Raw genomic sequence first — 15,598 nt, 5'->3', positions numbered from 1 at the left:
CACACACGTTTTAAATCGGGCAGACAAAGAATTCGTAAATTATTTCGGACTCATATTCATAAATTTAGAACTAGTTGTGCATTGCATGCATGTAAATTATTTGGGACTCATATTCATAAATTTAAAAGTAGTTGTGGATTGCATTCATCTATAAAGAAGTAGCCCCTCTTTCATTCAACCTACGTACATGCGATACAATTATATCAGACAAATCAGATGTGTCTGTTTTTATCTACTTGTATCAGTAATATTTCAAGTGCACCTACATAATATCTGTTCCTTACTTGGTGATGGGTTTCTTTAAGCAAACCAAAGAGGATTTGGAAAAGTAAAGGTCTTTAAGCAAAGCGTGCTTCAAAGTGATTTCTTCACAATTTTCAGGAGAGAATTGGTCCACCAAGTCTTTAACAGAGTTTACCACCCTAAATAGCTCTATATATATAGGCAGAGTCACGAATCACAAACCCTGCACCATTAACAAGAGAATTAGGTATAAAAACACCACCCGTAGTGTACTTAATCAGTCCAGCCTAAGGGAAAAAAGCATCCAATTATCAACTCTAGAATTAGTACAAAAGGGATGGGGGTTGGGGGATCCTGAACGGCTGAACCTATTTATGAACATGGCTCTTTAAAAACTTGGTGATAGTTAAATATTTATCATATAAACCCTAAACCTTCATCTAAACTGGGATAAAAATAGTATATCATGTATATTCGGTGGAATCTTGCACTCCTCCGAGCCCTATATAAGGGCGGAATGTTAGATTTGATCGACCCGTTAAATAGGTGGAACTCGAATTTCAAGATGACTTTTCCACATATGCGGTTACTTGCTTTGCATGGATAACAGTAACACAGCTAAAATGTTGGGTATTTATGAAATTAACCTTCTTTCTTATTCTAAAAGAATCAGTAAATTCCGCATTTATATATAGGGGGCGAGAGACTACAATATATATAACTCGATATTACGGAATATTCAGTCATTTTTCATTGAATTAGACTGTATTTACTTTTAGCAGTGGGAATCTTTCATTGAATCCTAGTGAATCGCATGTTGCACCATAACCGTTATGACAAGGCTAGCGTAGCTTGTATTTTCGATGGGATCTTTTGTCCCTACAAAAAGATCCTAGTATACATCTAGTTAACTACTCCCATCCATATTTACGTACATATTGATTGCATCATAAATAGCATCGCATGTTATGATATTTCACTCCCAACTCTAACTTACATTCATCTCTATCTGTTAAGCACAGTTGTGGACTGGACCATTATAGTACTATTGTATTGACTGCATCATAAATAGCATCGCAAAAATGTTATGATTTTCTATTATCTATATTGTTCATGTTTGTTAGCTTGTGGTTGTAATGGTGTACATGCAGGTTCAAGTGCGTCGTTTTGAGATTGTAGCCAGACAAATAGCTCAAATAGAGTAGGTTATGCACGGACCACCTGCTGCTGTTTAAAATAAATACCATGGTTCCGCATGGAATTTTTGAGTCTGCTCGGCAAAATGAATATGTTAGGTAGGTACGGAGGTAATTAATAATCAAGTTGTGTCGGAAAATCGTTGGTGGAATACTGTCAGCTAGTGAATGGCATTTAAGGCCTTAAAAATACAGGGCCGATGCGTAGGTGCATGTAGGGTGGCAAATAAAAATAACAAAAATCAAACGAATCGAAGATCGGCTAAGCCTACCAGTTTAAGCTGACACCAAACTTAAACTAATACGGTGTACTTATCTTGTATACCGATATACCAGATAACGAACAATTAATTGACCTGCTTTTATTTAGGTTTTTGAAGTTATGTAAAGCATCCAATTATCAACTCGAGAATTAGTACAAAAGGGATGGGGGTTGGGGGATCGTGAACGGCTGAACCTATTTATGAACATGGCTCTTTTAGAAACTTGGTGATAGTTAAATATTTATCATATAAACCCTAAATCTTCATCTAAACTGGGATAAAAATAGTATATCATGTATATTCGGTGGAATCTTGCACTCCACCGAGCCCTATATAAGGGCGGAATGTTAGATTTGATCGTCCCGTTAAATAGGTGGAACTCGAATTTCAAGATGACTTTTCCACAGATACAGTTACTTGCTTTGCATGGATAACAGTAACACAGCAAAAATGTTGGGTATTTATGAAATTAACCTTCTTTCTTATTCTAAAAGAATCATTAAATTCCGCATATATATAGGGGCTGAGAGACTACAATATAACTCGATATTACGGAATATTCAGTCATTTTTCATTGAATTAGACTGGATTTACTTTTAGCAGTGGGAATCTTTCATTGAATCCTAGTGAATCGCATGTTGCACCATAACTGTGAACACACAAACCACGAAGGGATCCGAATGCTCACAATCAATCATCATCATCTAAGGAGAGTTGTGATGATGATATCCTAGTGTTGATTCATTGGCTCAAAACCTTCGGGTTTATCATAGCCTCATCTAACAACTCCATGCGAGGCGTTTACGCACGGGATATAAGTACAAGCAAAGAAAACAAAACGTATAAGTAAAGATCCATGGGGCTAAATAAATATAAAGTGCTGAAATGTAAATAAGACCAAGGTTTACGTGGTTCAGCACTAAGGCCTACGTCCACGGGGTTTGTTGTTTTACTATATTCTTCACGGTTACACGAATAGTCGAATGACTTTTGGGTTTACATGTTTCTATCTTCTTAAATGATTAACTTACACTTGCAAACTCTCTCTCTCTCTCCTTCCCTTCCTGATTCTTCCGATCCCCTTTCCTCTTGGTGGCGACGGGGTATTTATAAGGTTAGAATGTGGGACCCATCTCTGATGACCGTTGGAACCTTATCTTCTTGTGTCCTTGCGTCTATCACGGAGAGGTCTGCGTTTGCCCCTTGATCCCGCAGAGGCATCCTCGCTCGTTCCACAGGTTGATCGACACGTACACTTCTCAGAGTGTTTAATGTGGGTAGTTGAGGGGTCTGCTCGTGTCAGACAAGTGTCTTCTGCCCCTGTCACGTCCGTGTCAGCTAACTTTCTCTCCACCGTTGATCCTAGCTTCTCTTTTGGGGATGCGATAAAGTAACTCCTCGGGGTTTATTTGGTGTTTCGTAGCGCATCATGTTTTGATATTTTGGCCTGCATGCTTTCCACGTATCTTTTTATATACACGTGTCTGATAGTGAGATATATGTGTACACAATTTTCGCAGAGAATTTACAAATCAACACAATGTAAAACAGTGGAAACAAAGAAAACAAAAACTTACCGGCAAAAACAGCAGCAGAAGAAACAAACAGTGGAAGCGGGCGTGAGTAATGCTAAGGTGCAGAGAATTTAAGATCACAGGTTCAATGAAGACTGACAGAGAATTTAAGGTCACAGGTTCAATGAAGACAGACAGAGAATTTAAGGGCTGAAAAACAAAGAATGAAAACTGAGAGAATGTTTAGGAAGAATGAAATTAATTTTCTTTCTCTCCTTAATATACCCGAAAGAAAGAGAAGGAAATTAATGGAGGAATGCGAAACGTGCCCGTTACATAAGCAGTTAATGCACGAATAAAAGACGTGCCCAAGTATCTAGGAGAAGTTATTAGGAGTGATAAGAATATGCGACGATAGTTTTTCTTCAAGGCACCCATTAGACATTCAAGCCCGAAGAAAAGGGGCAAATTGTGTACACATATATCTCACTATCAGACACGTGTATATAAAAAGACACGTGGAAAGCATGCAGGCCAAAACATCAAAACATGATGCGCTACGAAACACCAAATAAACCCCGAGGAGTTACTTTATCGCATCCCCAAAAGAGAAGCTAGGATCAACGGTGGAGAGAAAGTTAGCTGACACGGACGTGACAGGGGCACAAGACACTTGTCTGACACGAGAAGACCCCTCAACTACCCACATGAAACACTCTGAGAAGTGTACGTGTCGATCAACCTGTGGAACGAGCGAGGATGCCTCTGCGGGATCAAGGGGCAAACGCAGACCTCTGCGTGATAGACGCAAGGACACAAGAAGATAAGGTTCCAACGGTCATCAGAGATGGGTCCCACATTCTAACCTTATAAATACCCCGTCTCCACCAAGAGGAAAGGGGATCGGAAGAATCAGGAAGGGAAGGAGAGAGAGAGAGAGTTTGCAAGTGTAAGTTAATCATTTAAGAAGAGAGAAACATGTAAACCCAAAAGTCATTCGACTATTCGTGTAACCGTGAAGAATATAGTAAAACAACAAACCCCGTGGACGTAGGCCTTAGTGCTGAACCACGTAAACCTTGGTCTTATTTACATTTCAGCACTTTATATTTATTTAGCCCCATGGATCTTTACTTATACGTTTTGTTTTCTTTTCTTGTACTTATATCCCGTGCGCAAACGCCTCGCATGGAGTTGTTAGATGAGGCTATGATAAACCCGAAGGTTTTGAGCCAATGAATCAACGCTAGGATATCATCATCACAAATCTCCTTAGATGATGATGATTGATTGTGAGCATTCGGATCCCTTCGTGGTTTGTGTGTTCACAATTTGGCGCTAGAAACAGGGACTTCGTCCCGGTAAAAGATTTATCTTATCCTGTGATTTCATTTTAAATTGGCATATGATTGCTCTGATTTATCAGCTCGGACCGTATAGATCATTTGTTAACTGTATTGTATTAAAAACCCACCTTTTATCTTCGATAAGATTTATTGTTCTAATCCGCGGATTTACGATTTTCTTTAGATCTCATGCGAACCCGTCTCTCTGGGGGGTTTTTCGTAGTTTTTATACTAAGGATCTCCTTTAATAAAACTTTAACCCGTATATTGTAACTTGCGTGTATTAATCCTCTCCTGGAAGAATGTATTTCGTCAACTAACCCGCTTCACGCGGATATTCCCGTTTTTCGTTTGAAATGCCTTATGCAGAAAGGACGTATTGTGAGTAAAGAAGGCGAGTTTCGGCGAGATTTCATTGTCAACAAAAGGACACGTGATGGAAAAGACGCAGGAAGCAAGAAAATCCAAAGCTTTGTCAAAAGAAACACCCAGGACAACCCCGGTCATCACCCGAAGCAAGCAGAAGGGAGATAAAGCTAAAATGACCAGTCAAAGGCAAGATACTGCGGAAATCACTTCACCTATGAATGCTAATTCAGTTGCAGCGGCGGCTCTCAGAGCAGCAGCGACAAAGTACGGTGCGGCTGCGGTAGTCCCGAAGGCTGCAGAGGCTAGCAATATTTGCGCCATGAATCAACTTAATCAACCAAGAGAAAGGGTGGATGAATCCAGAACATTCCAACCCGTGCACCTTCTAACTTTTGGAATGCCACCAACAAATGATCAAAATCAAACCATACCGGCGGCTCTAGCACCGCAGAGGGGCACTCACCCCAATTTGGAAATGCCAGCAACCGAAACTGAACCCCTTCCACCTTTAGTGCAGACCATGGAGGAGGGCGGCACCATGGCTGTAGTAGCACGCGATGGGACCCCCAATCAGGGGTCCAACCAATCACACCGACTGATGGCTGAGCTTGAGGAACTGAAGAAGAGCCAGCGGATTTACGCAGATGTTGTAGCCCTGTTGGCCAGAGAAAATCAAGATTTAAAGGATCGGATTGCTCTAAGCACGAAGACCAGCCAACAACTTGATGAAGCAAACTCCAAAGCACCAGAGCCAAACCGAGACTGTAGAATCGTCATAGCGGCTAATGAAGACGCCACAAGGGGAAGTAGCGTATCTGACCCGGATTATGACGATGGAGAGTCAGACGGTAACGAACAGAAGAATTTAGGGCACCACCGCGCAATGGAAGAACTACGAGATGAGATGATGGCCGAGATCAGGCAATTAAAAAATAAACAAGGCGGGGGGAGGTTAGAAGAGGTCATGAGAGAAGCTAACTCCACGCCCTTAACTCATCGCTTGGCCAACACCCCTATTCCACTGAAATGCCCTGTCCCAACGTTCGAATGCTATGATGGATCCAGCGACCCTGCTGCAAATATTCGGTACTACAACCGTGTCTTAGCTAGATGAGGTCAGAACGACGTCGTACTCTGCAGATACTTCCCGTCAAGCCTGAAGGGATCGGCGTTATCATGGTTCGATAATCTGCCACCAAACTTTATCCACTCATACGACCAACTCGCAGAGAAATTCTTAAGAACGTATATGTACAACAAGACTGTAAACACCGGAATGGATAAGCTCTTTTCACTAGCGATTGGCTACAAGGAAACCACGAGGGAGTACACTAACATATGGCACAAGATCTGCCAAGCCATAGGGAGCGTGGACCCAGTGGTAAGCATCAATTGCTACAAATGGGGCTTAGACCGAATGAGTCCCCTATTTGTTGAAAATCATGGGAGCGTGCCTAAGACAGAGGGAGATCTTCGAATAATTATCGAAAAGCACGCTAGACTTGAAGAAATTCAACGGGAAAACCCGAGGGCATATCCGCAGAGGTCTCACCGCACCAATTCAGCGGAACAAACCAATGGGGACAAAAGGAGTTTCTCAGGGGAGAGACCTCACGAATATAGGAAGGAACGAAATGATGAACGAAGAGCAGGTGACCGAAAATTCGAAGATCAAGTTTACACGGAACTCAACGCTAGCTATGCTCGTATCCTACGAGAGATCAAAGGGAGGGAAAACTTGGAGTGGTCATGGTCTAAGGGAAACCAGCCCCCGAGATCCGAGAAGTCTAAAGATTACTGTGAATATCACTGTTTCAACGGACACCAGACCGAAAAGTGCAAGAACCTTAAAATAATGATCCAAAAATTAATTGATGCGGGAGAGCTCAAACATTACGTACGAAAGGATGTTACCGAGGACAGATCTAAGCGAACCAAACCAGTCCAACTTCCGGAAGGAAACCGAACAATCAACACCATCTCGTGTTGTGAAGCCACAGGACCCTCACTTACAGCGCAGATAGGAAAGAGGTTACGGAAGCAATTCGAAGACCGCTGCGAATTATATAAGGTCGATGGGATAGTGGTGGACGAACACGAAGAATGGATGGAATCTCCTATCATCTTCGATGCCGAAGATATCGAAGAAGATATGGAAGACCATAACGATCCCTTGGTCCTAACACTACCAGTAGCTGGATGTAACCTCAAGAAGATCCTCATAGACAGGAGAAGCTCCGTAAACGTCCTATTTTACGATGCATTCAAACGGATGAAGCTCCATGATGAACAGTTAATGACCTCTTATCACACCATCTACGGATTCAATGGAGCAGCCACGAAGCCCTTGTGAGACATCGTGTTGCAGGTTAACGCAGGGCCCATGAAACTGGAAACCCGATTCAGTGTGGTGGACACCCCTTCCCCCTACAACGCTATTATTGGACGAAAATGGATACATAAGCTCAAAGGAGTTGCGGCAACGTACCACCAATATCTCAGATTTCCAACACCTGAGGGAGTAATGGAAATCAAGGGAGATCGGATCACTACGCGAGAGTGCCAGGCCACTCAGGATCATATCAACAACGAGTAAGAAGAGCAGCGAAAAATCCGAAGAGTAAAAAATCAAGAAACCGCGAAAGAGAAGGCCATAGACCTGTTCCTCAAGGAAACTACAGGGAAGGGCTTGACGAAAGATGATAATGTCCTAAGCACAGAAACAAGTACTTTAACAACCAGCGAAGAACAGAAACACGTTAAATAGCAATTAAAGAACGTCCCAGTCCTCGGAAACCCGAAGCCTGTGTTCACACCAGTGGAGCCCGTAAAGGAAATCAACATAGGAACGGAAGAAAACCCGAAGATGATCAAAATCGGGACCATAATGGACGAAGGAAGGGAACATTCCTTAACCAAATTACTTAAGGAATACGCGGATGTGTTCGCCTGGAAGCTAGGAGATATGCCGGGGATTGACCCAAAAGTAATCCAACATGAACTACGCATCAAACCGGGCACGCCCCCGTTCAGGCAGAAAATACGAAAAGTATCTCCAGAGTATCATGAGGCAGTAGAAACAGAACTTCGGAAACTACTAGACGCAAGATTTATCAAGGAAGTCAAGTATCCTACCTGGATCTCCAACATGGTCATTGTTCCTAAGAAAAATGGAGGGGTTAGAATATGCATCGACTTTACTAATCTCAACAAGGCATGTCCAAAGGACAGCTATCCCCTGCCGAGCATAGATCAACTGGTTGAAGCAGTGGAAGGGTACGAAGAGCTGTCGTTCATGGACGGATATTCTGGTTACAACCAAGTAGCCCTGGCAGAAGAAGATCAGCCACACACAGCGTTCTACACCCCACATGGCCTTTATTGCTATACTAGAATGCCTTTCGGACTTCGAAACGCAGGGGCAACATACCAAAGGATGGTCGATGCTGTCTTCAAGCCATGGATTGGAGGAACCCTAGAAGTCTACGTTGACGACATGCTCGTCAAAAGCAAGCTGCGTAAAGATCACCACCAGGACCTGAGGAATATCTTCGAAGCAATGAGACAGCATCACATGAAAGTGAATCCGGAGAAATGTACTTTCGGTGTCACCTCGGGGAAGTTCCTCGGGTATCTGGTAACAAAAAGGGGCATCGAGGTAGACCCAGCAAAGATTCAAGCCATAGTAGAGATGCCGTCCCCAAAGAATTTAAAGGAAGTGCAGAAGCTCAATGGATCTATAGCAGCGTTGGGCATATTTATTGCACGGTCTTCAGACAAATGCAAACATTTCTTCAATATTCTCAAAAAAGGGAGCAGGTTCGAATGGACCGCTGAATGCGAGGAAGCATTCCAAAAAATCAAAGAACACCTAGCCTCAATCCCGATCCTGCAGAAGCCAGACCCTGACGAGGTTTTGGCACTATACATAGCAACAACAGAGGACGCAGTCAGCGCGGTATTAGTCAAAACCAATACAAAGATAGAACAACCTATCTATTACGTCAGCAAGACCCTCAATTCTGTGGAAAGAAATTATACTAAGATTGAACAACTCATCCTCGCACTGGTATGGGCTACCCAAAAACTGAGAACCTACTTCCTAACTCACCTCGTCAGGGTCCCATGCAAAGAACCATTGGAAGCAGTCCTCAAAAGCACGGGAAAAGTGGGACGAATAGCCAAATGGAACACCCATCTGGATCAGTTCAACATCATTCATGAAATTCAACATTCTCGGAAGTCCCAAGTTCTGGCGGATTTCTTAGCAGACCTCCCCCTTGACAACGACGAAGAGATTAAGGGAATACCAGAAGCCGAGGAAGAAAACAAGGATCCAATGGATATCCTCGAACCTGCGAGTCAAAGACAATGGGAAGTCTTCGTCGACGGATCCAAAAATAAGGAAGGAGCAGGAATAGGCATTGCCATTATCACCCCAACTGGAGAAAGGATTATACATGCACTTAGATTGGAATTCAAAGAGCATACCAACAACATTGTTGAATACGAAGCTGTTGTACACGCCCTCCGTATAATAATAGAGATGGGGGTAACCGATGTAAGGCTGACAAGTGATTTGCAGCTTGTCATACGGCAAATAGGGTTCGAGTATAATGTGTACGATGACACCCTCTCAGCTTACATGGCCTTGGTCCAAACATTGGCATCACAAATCCCGAACATTAAGTTCCGGCACTTATGCAGAAGGGACCTCAGGAACGCGGATGCCCTAGCATATATATCATCCATGATGAGGGATAAAAATGTCGAAGCTATTAAAATAGCAAGGGTATACGAGCCTTCGATTGCATCTCAATTCTCCTTCGCTACCAATCAAGATACAGTGGAAGAAAATATCGAAGACCAGGTAGGAGAAGACATTCATAATGACTTTGACGAAGAGGATATCCTGTCAAGAGCAAATCAAGACGAAGACTTCAGCAACGAAGATGACTGGAGAGTGACAATCCATGCCTTTCTCGAAAAAGGAAGCTTACCTGCGGATCAGAAACAAGCTAGGAAGATACTCTCCAAAGTGGGAAGATATGATCTTCGGGATGGGGTCCTGTATAAGAAATCCTTCCTTGGACCATTACTACGTTGCTTATCCCGGAAAGAGGGGCACCGAATTCTAAATGATATCCATTATGGTGATGCGGGGAATCATAGCGGCATGAGATCACTAGATGACAAAGCAAAAACGCAAGGATATTACTGGCCGACAATGATACAGGATGCCGCGAGGATGTCCCGACGATGTGAAGAATGTCAGCGCTTTGCAAAAAAGATCCACGCGCCGGCGACAATGTTAAACTCCGTCGATAGCCCGTGGTCATTTGCAAAATGGGGCGTAGACATCGTCGGGCCTTTCATCGAAGGATCAGGGAAAAGACGATTTTTTGATAGTAGCCACGGACTACTTCAGTAAATGGGTGGAGGCTAAGGCCTTGTCCAGGATCAGAGACGTGGATGTGTTTACTTTCATATTCCAGAACATCATTTGCATATTTGGTATACCCGCTAAAATCGTATTTGATAATGGCAAGCAATTACATGGGAAAAATATAGACATGCTCTTCGATACTTTCAAAATAAGAAAGAACAAGTCCACCCCCATATACCCTCAAAGCAACGGACAAGCGGAAGCTACCAACAAGACCCTCGCCCTTATACTCAAAAAACAATTAGACGAGCATAAAGGAAGATGGTGCGAACAACTGCACAATGTGTTATGGGCATACATGACAACACGAAGATCCGCCACCGGGGAATCCCCGTTTCTTCTAACTTATGGAGCTGAAGTAGTCATACCTACGGAAATCCTCATGCCAACCACGAAGACCTAAGCTTGGGAGAAAAACCTCACAACAGATATGATAGTAGAAAGGTTGGACGACTTGGAAGGAAGAAGGGAAGTCGCATTAAAAAAGATGAAAAATTATCAATGAAGACTAGAAAGGGACTACAACAAAAAGGTAAAGCTGCGGAATTTTGTAGAGGGGCAGTATGTGTTGAGAACAATCCCACGGTATCAGCAAGAAAATAAATGGGGAAAATTAGCACCCACGTTGGGAGGACCTTTTGTAATACACGACGTTGCGGGTAACGGTTCCTACTACCTTCGTAATCTAAAAGGCGAGGTCCTCCGGCATCCTTGGAATGCTAAGTGGATCAAACCATACTTCCCATATGAGCAACGCAGACTTGAATCTGCTTGGAGTGTACCAGAAGAAGAAGGGAGCCTGACCGCTCCATATGTTTCTATCTCTGGAAGATGAATTGCAGGCCTCAACTTATCAATCAAACAAGCTTTCAAATTATCAAGTCAGCGGAATCTATCGACAATATTGGGGAAAGTAGTTAATCTGCAATCTCTCAGGGCTCCCCCATCAGTGTCCATAAGTGTAAGACCAGGGGGAAGGCACCCAGCAGAAAGAGATACCCAACCAATCTTAAGGCAACGGGTCGACGGAATGGGTGTGTAAATATTTTAATCCCATATCCTAGAACGTTGCCCCGGCCCCCACCGTCTGGGAATCCTCTGGCCTAGGATTCGCCAGCGGGGTGACAGGTCTCAAGACGATCACGAAGGTACCTTCCTTCAGTATCGCACTCAAACACTTAAAAACTTTTGTTTTTTTTTTTCACAAATGCTTAAAATAAAAACAAACCAACATTGCAGGTATATCAAGAAAAGGATCCATTTCATAAAGGATGATTACAAAAAGTGAAAGGCCAATTCAAGGATACACATCAAAAAATATTCCTTTTACAGGATATCAGCAAAAAATATTCTTGTTACATGATTACAAAAAGGGAACGATAATGATGCCGTGGCCCCTACAAAATGCTGCGGTCTCTGCCTAGATTGCTGCCCCATCGGCGGGATTATTCCGAAGACTTGAAGGGATGCTCCCACCAGAAGAGAGTCCCGAGGAGTCATGCAAGACAGAAGGAACTGGACGACGAGGATAGTTCTTCACGAGACCATGCTCGTTCTTTAGGCCAAGTTTTATCCTCTCCAGCATCTTGTTCGTCTCCTCAGCCAATTGACAACGAGCCTTGTGATTAATAACTGTTGTCCGCTGTTGGGCTTGGGATAATAACGAAGATAGCCGATTCACTTCTCTAGAAGCAGCACCAACGGTCTCCTCGCGGGTTGCCGCTAAATTCTTGAAATGGTTGGTCTGTTCTTCCTGCTGCGCTAAGGAAGATTGAGCATTTTCAAGTTTTTCATTTGTGACGCGAAGGTGTCCCTCGAGCTCTGAAAAAGACAACACCACGGAGTTAGCGCAGAAAAAAAACACGGTCACACTCGATGAAATAGGATTATACCTTCGACACAAGCCGAAGCCTCTTCATACTCATTAACAACCGCATCTCGCGCTTCATCAAGATGGTCATATTCCGCGGATAATTTCTTATAGTCTAGTTGAAGGTTGGTGAGAGTAAATTGACAGGCATCTAATTCTACCTTCTTCATCGAGTCCATGTGACGAAGATGGTCGACCTATTTATTTATCTCTGAGACCCCTTTGCTAAGTTTGTACATACACACTTCAAGATTCCTCTCAGACTCAGCCTGACGAGCTACTTCAACGCGGGACACGGCAAGGGCCTTGCTTAGAGCATGGGCTTCGGCACGGGCATCATCTCTTTCTCTGACAAGACAGAGCATATTATCCTTAACCCCTGAAAGAGGAATGGATCGAGCCTTCTGTAATTCTTCTTCCAGCAGCTGAATCCTAGACTCCAGCAAGGAAGTACGCTCACGGGCTTCCCGCAGACTATCACGTGTCCACAGCAGTGTGCCATTAAATAAAGCACGATCATGGTTGTACATATTTTGCATGTCGACCATCTGAACATGCCTCGCGCGCCATACCTCAGCCCGAGCATCCCATTTCTTGGTTTCATTCTTAATTTTCTCAACCAGATCTCTAATACGAGATTTTTGCCGAGCTCTTTCGTTTCGAAGCCATATCATCTCGGGGACGCCACCCACTGGAGATAGGGTGGGGAGACTCAGACAGAACAACTAAGAAATAGAGGAATGACGACATACTGCGAGGGAAAAAGAACCAAACCTGTGAAAGTTGAAACTTGGCTGCGAGTTTGCTCTAACTCAGCGCGAACAGCAACAAGCTCAGAACGAAGATCGGCCTCTGCTTCACCCAGCCTCTCTTTCTCCTTGAGGCTTTTTCTCAGTTCTTCTATTTCGACCTCAGCCGCAGATAATTCCTTTTCTATGTGACGAAGCTTAACCTCAAGCTTCAGAGATTTCGCTTTGAAGAACTGATACAGCACGTGGTTACAATGCTCACTCCTCATCATCTACACATCAAGATGACAAGCATTATTTCACCGAAGCATTCGATTGTCACGAAAAAGTATGTACGAAAATTTACCTCCAAGACACGCTGCTGCGGAAAGCCATATTGATACCCGTCGGCGATGGCCATCATATCTGCAACGGAAGTAGGAGGCTCCGGCACAAGGGTAGCTTCGGGAACACTCAAATTTTTTCCCCAGGCTTCAGACACCCGCGCCTTAGAAGACATCTCCATCATGCGACGGGTATACGCAGTAGATTCCTTTTCCCCAGCAACAACAGGGGCGGGATGACGGACAAATAGAAGATTCTTTTCCTTGAACCAATCCATGATGGCGTCCTCGCCCTCAGACGTCGGCGACTGTGGAAGATTATCAGCAGGCGCATCAATGACCGATTTCCCCTTCTCTGACACGTCCCCCTCAGCACAAATTTCGGCATGATCCTCCGCGCCTACATGCGCAACATGCTCCTCCGCGCCACCATCTTCAACAGTAGCGTCTCCATTACCATCACCACCAAGAACATCCCAACTATCATTGGGGGAAAGTAAAGAGAAGTCCTCGGGAAAATCGAGGGCATCGTCAAAGAACTCCCCCGTGGAGTACATCCGATCAAAAGAAAATTCTTGAGAGGCGGGAAGGGTATCCGCGACATCACCTGCAGGGACAGAAATGTCCTCAATAACAACGCCATCAGCCACCACGGCTTTGTTCCTTCCTTCATCACCAACATGACAAACGAAGACCTCTTCTTCGACATTGATAGGGGAAGTACCAGTACGTTCCTCCCCATCTGTAATCTCCTCATCCTCAGCAAACTCTTCGTTCACTGGACTAGTAACTTCTTCTTGGGCCTCAGCCTCGCCCATCACAATAGTAGAAGACTGCTTCGGCTTAATCTTTTTCTTCTTCAACACCTGAAAAACAACACCACAAAAAGAATTATTTTTCCCGTCAGATGAATTTCTAAAAAAGAAGAAGCGCAGCTAGAATCCGCGTACCTGAGCAGTTGAGGTATTCTTCGGTGGAAGTATAGCACCAGAACCTTCCTCCTCGTCTCCCTCGACGACGTCAAGGGCATAAGGAAAATTCATACCCGCAAAGTTCAAACGTCAGGGACAGAAATCTCCATAACGAGCAGGAGGAGACTCGCGTGGCTTACTACTCTCGGTAGGCCGCCAACCGCGGGGACCAGGAATCCAACCGTAAGCCCACGGACCAACTATTTCGATAACGGTGGCGTGCCACTCGTAATCATGATCGCGCTTGATCCTCTCGCGCGCTGGGAAGAGTTTCCGATGACTAGACCCCTCCGTGCCAGGAACATACTTCAGCTTGGCATCGCTGACCTCATTTAACAGACGAATCTCGCCCCGAGGAGCAGCGAGATTCCGAAGGCTGACACTCCACGGCTTGCGGTTCCTACTATTGACGTAATCACCGAAGGAGTTATTGAAATTCTCAGAAGTATACCATTCCTTCTCCGCGGGATTGGGGACGTAGCAAGTCATCGACGTCTCCCCCTTACTCCGCAGATAGCACTCCTTCAGGGCGCGGAGATAATTCCCTGATAGTTGGGATAAGGAACGGCTGTGAGTATTGGTGGAAGAGCCTTCACGACTAGCGAGCACGTCATAGTAGAAGGAATTACCTGATTTGTACAACGGCAGCATAAGACCAGCTTCGAACGCTCCAACCGTCGTTAACAAATGAAATTCATCGAACTCATACTTTGAGATAAGCTCATAAGTAATATCATCCTCAGGGGCATAGAAACGAACCCCGAAGGCTTGGAGCTCATGCTTTTCCTTGAATATTTCGAGATCAATATGCTTGAAGGTTACTTTTTTCTTACTAAGCGAGACACTACGTATCAAGGGGGCAGCCTCATCCTCCTCGGCGGGGCCGGATGAACTAATGAACGCTTCGGAAGCTTTTCTCTTCACCGGAGGATTCTTTGAAGATTCAGCCCTCGGAACTACACCCTTCGTATTCTTCCCTTTAAAAGTTGGAGGGGACCGCAGATGATGCTCGGGCACTAACGAACGTAGAGGAGGAACGTCAAAAGCAACAGCACGAGGCGGAGCCTGCGTACTCCTAATATCATCACGAGGACGAGACGCTGCGCGATCGAAGACTCTTCGGGAACCAGAAGGATTTGTCGGAGGAATCTCTTCCCTAGAAGACGAGGCCTTCGCTCCAGAAGAAAATCGACTCCGACGAACATCATCTTGAGACTCTCTACGCGGAGGAGATCTCGATAGACCAGAACCAGGAGTCTGACAAGTAAGCCGCGAACGGTCAGACATGGCTGCGAAAAGATTAAAATC

Source organism: Papaver somniferum, chromosome 9 (assembly GCF_003573695.1).
Source record: "Papaver somniferum cultivar HN1 chromosome 9, ASM357369v1, whole genome shotgun sequence".
NCBI classification, from domain to species: domain Eukaryota; kingdom Viridiplantae; phylum Streptophyta; class Magnoliopsida; order Ranunculales; family Papaveraceae; genus Papaver; species Papaver somniferum.
The sequence above is the reverse complement of the archived record's forward strand: the minus strand, read 5'-3'. Positions refer to the sequence as shown.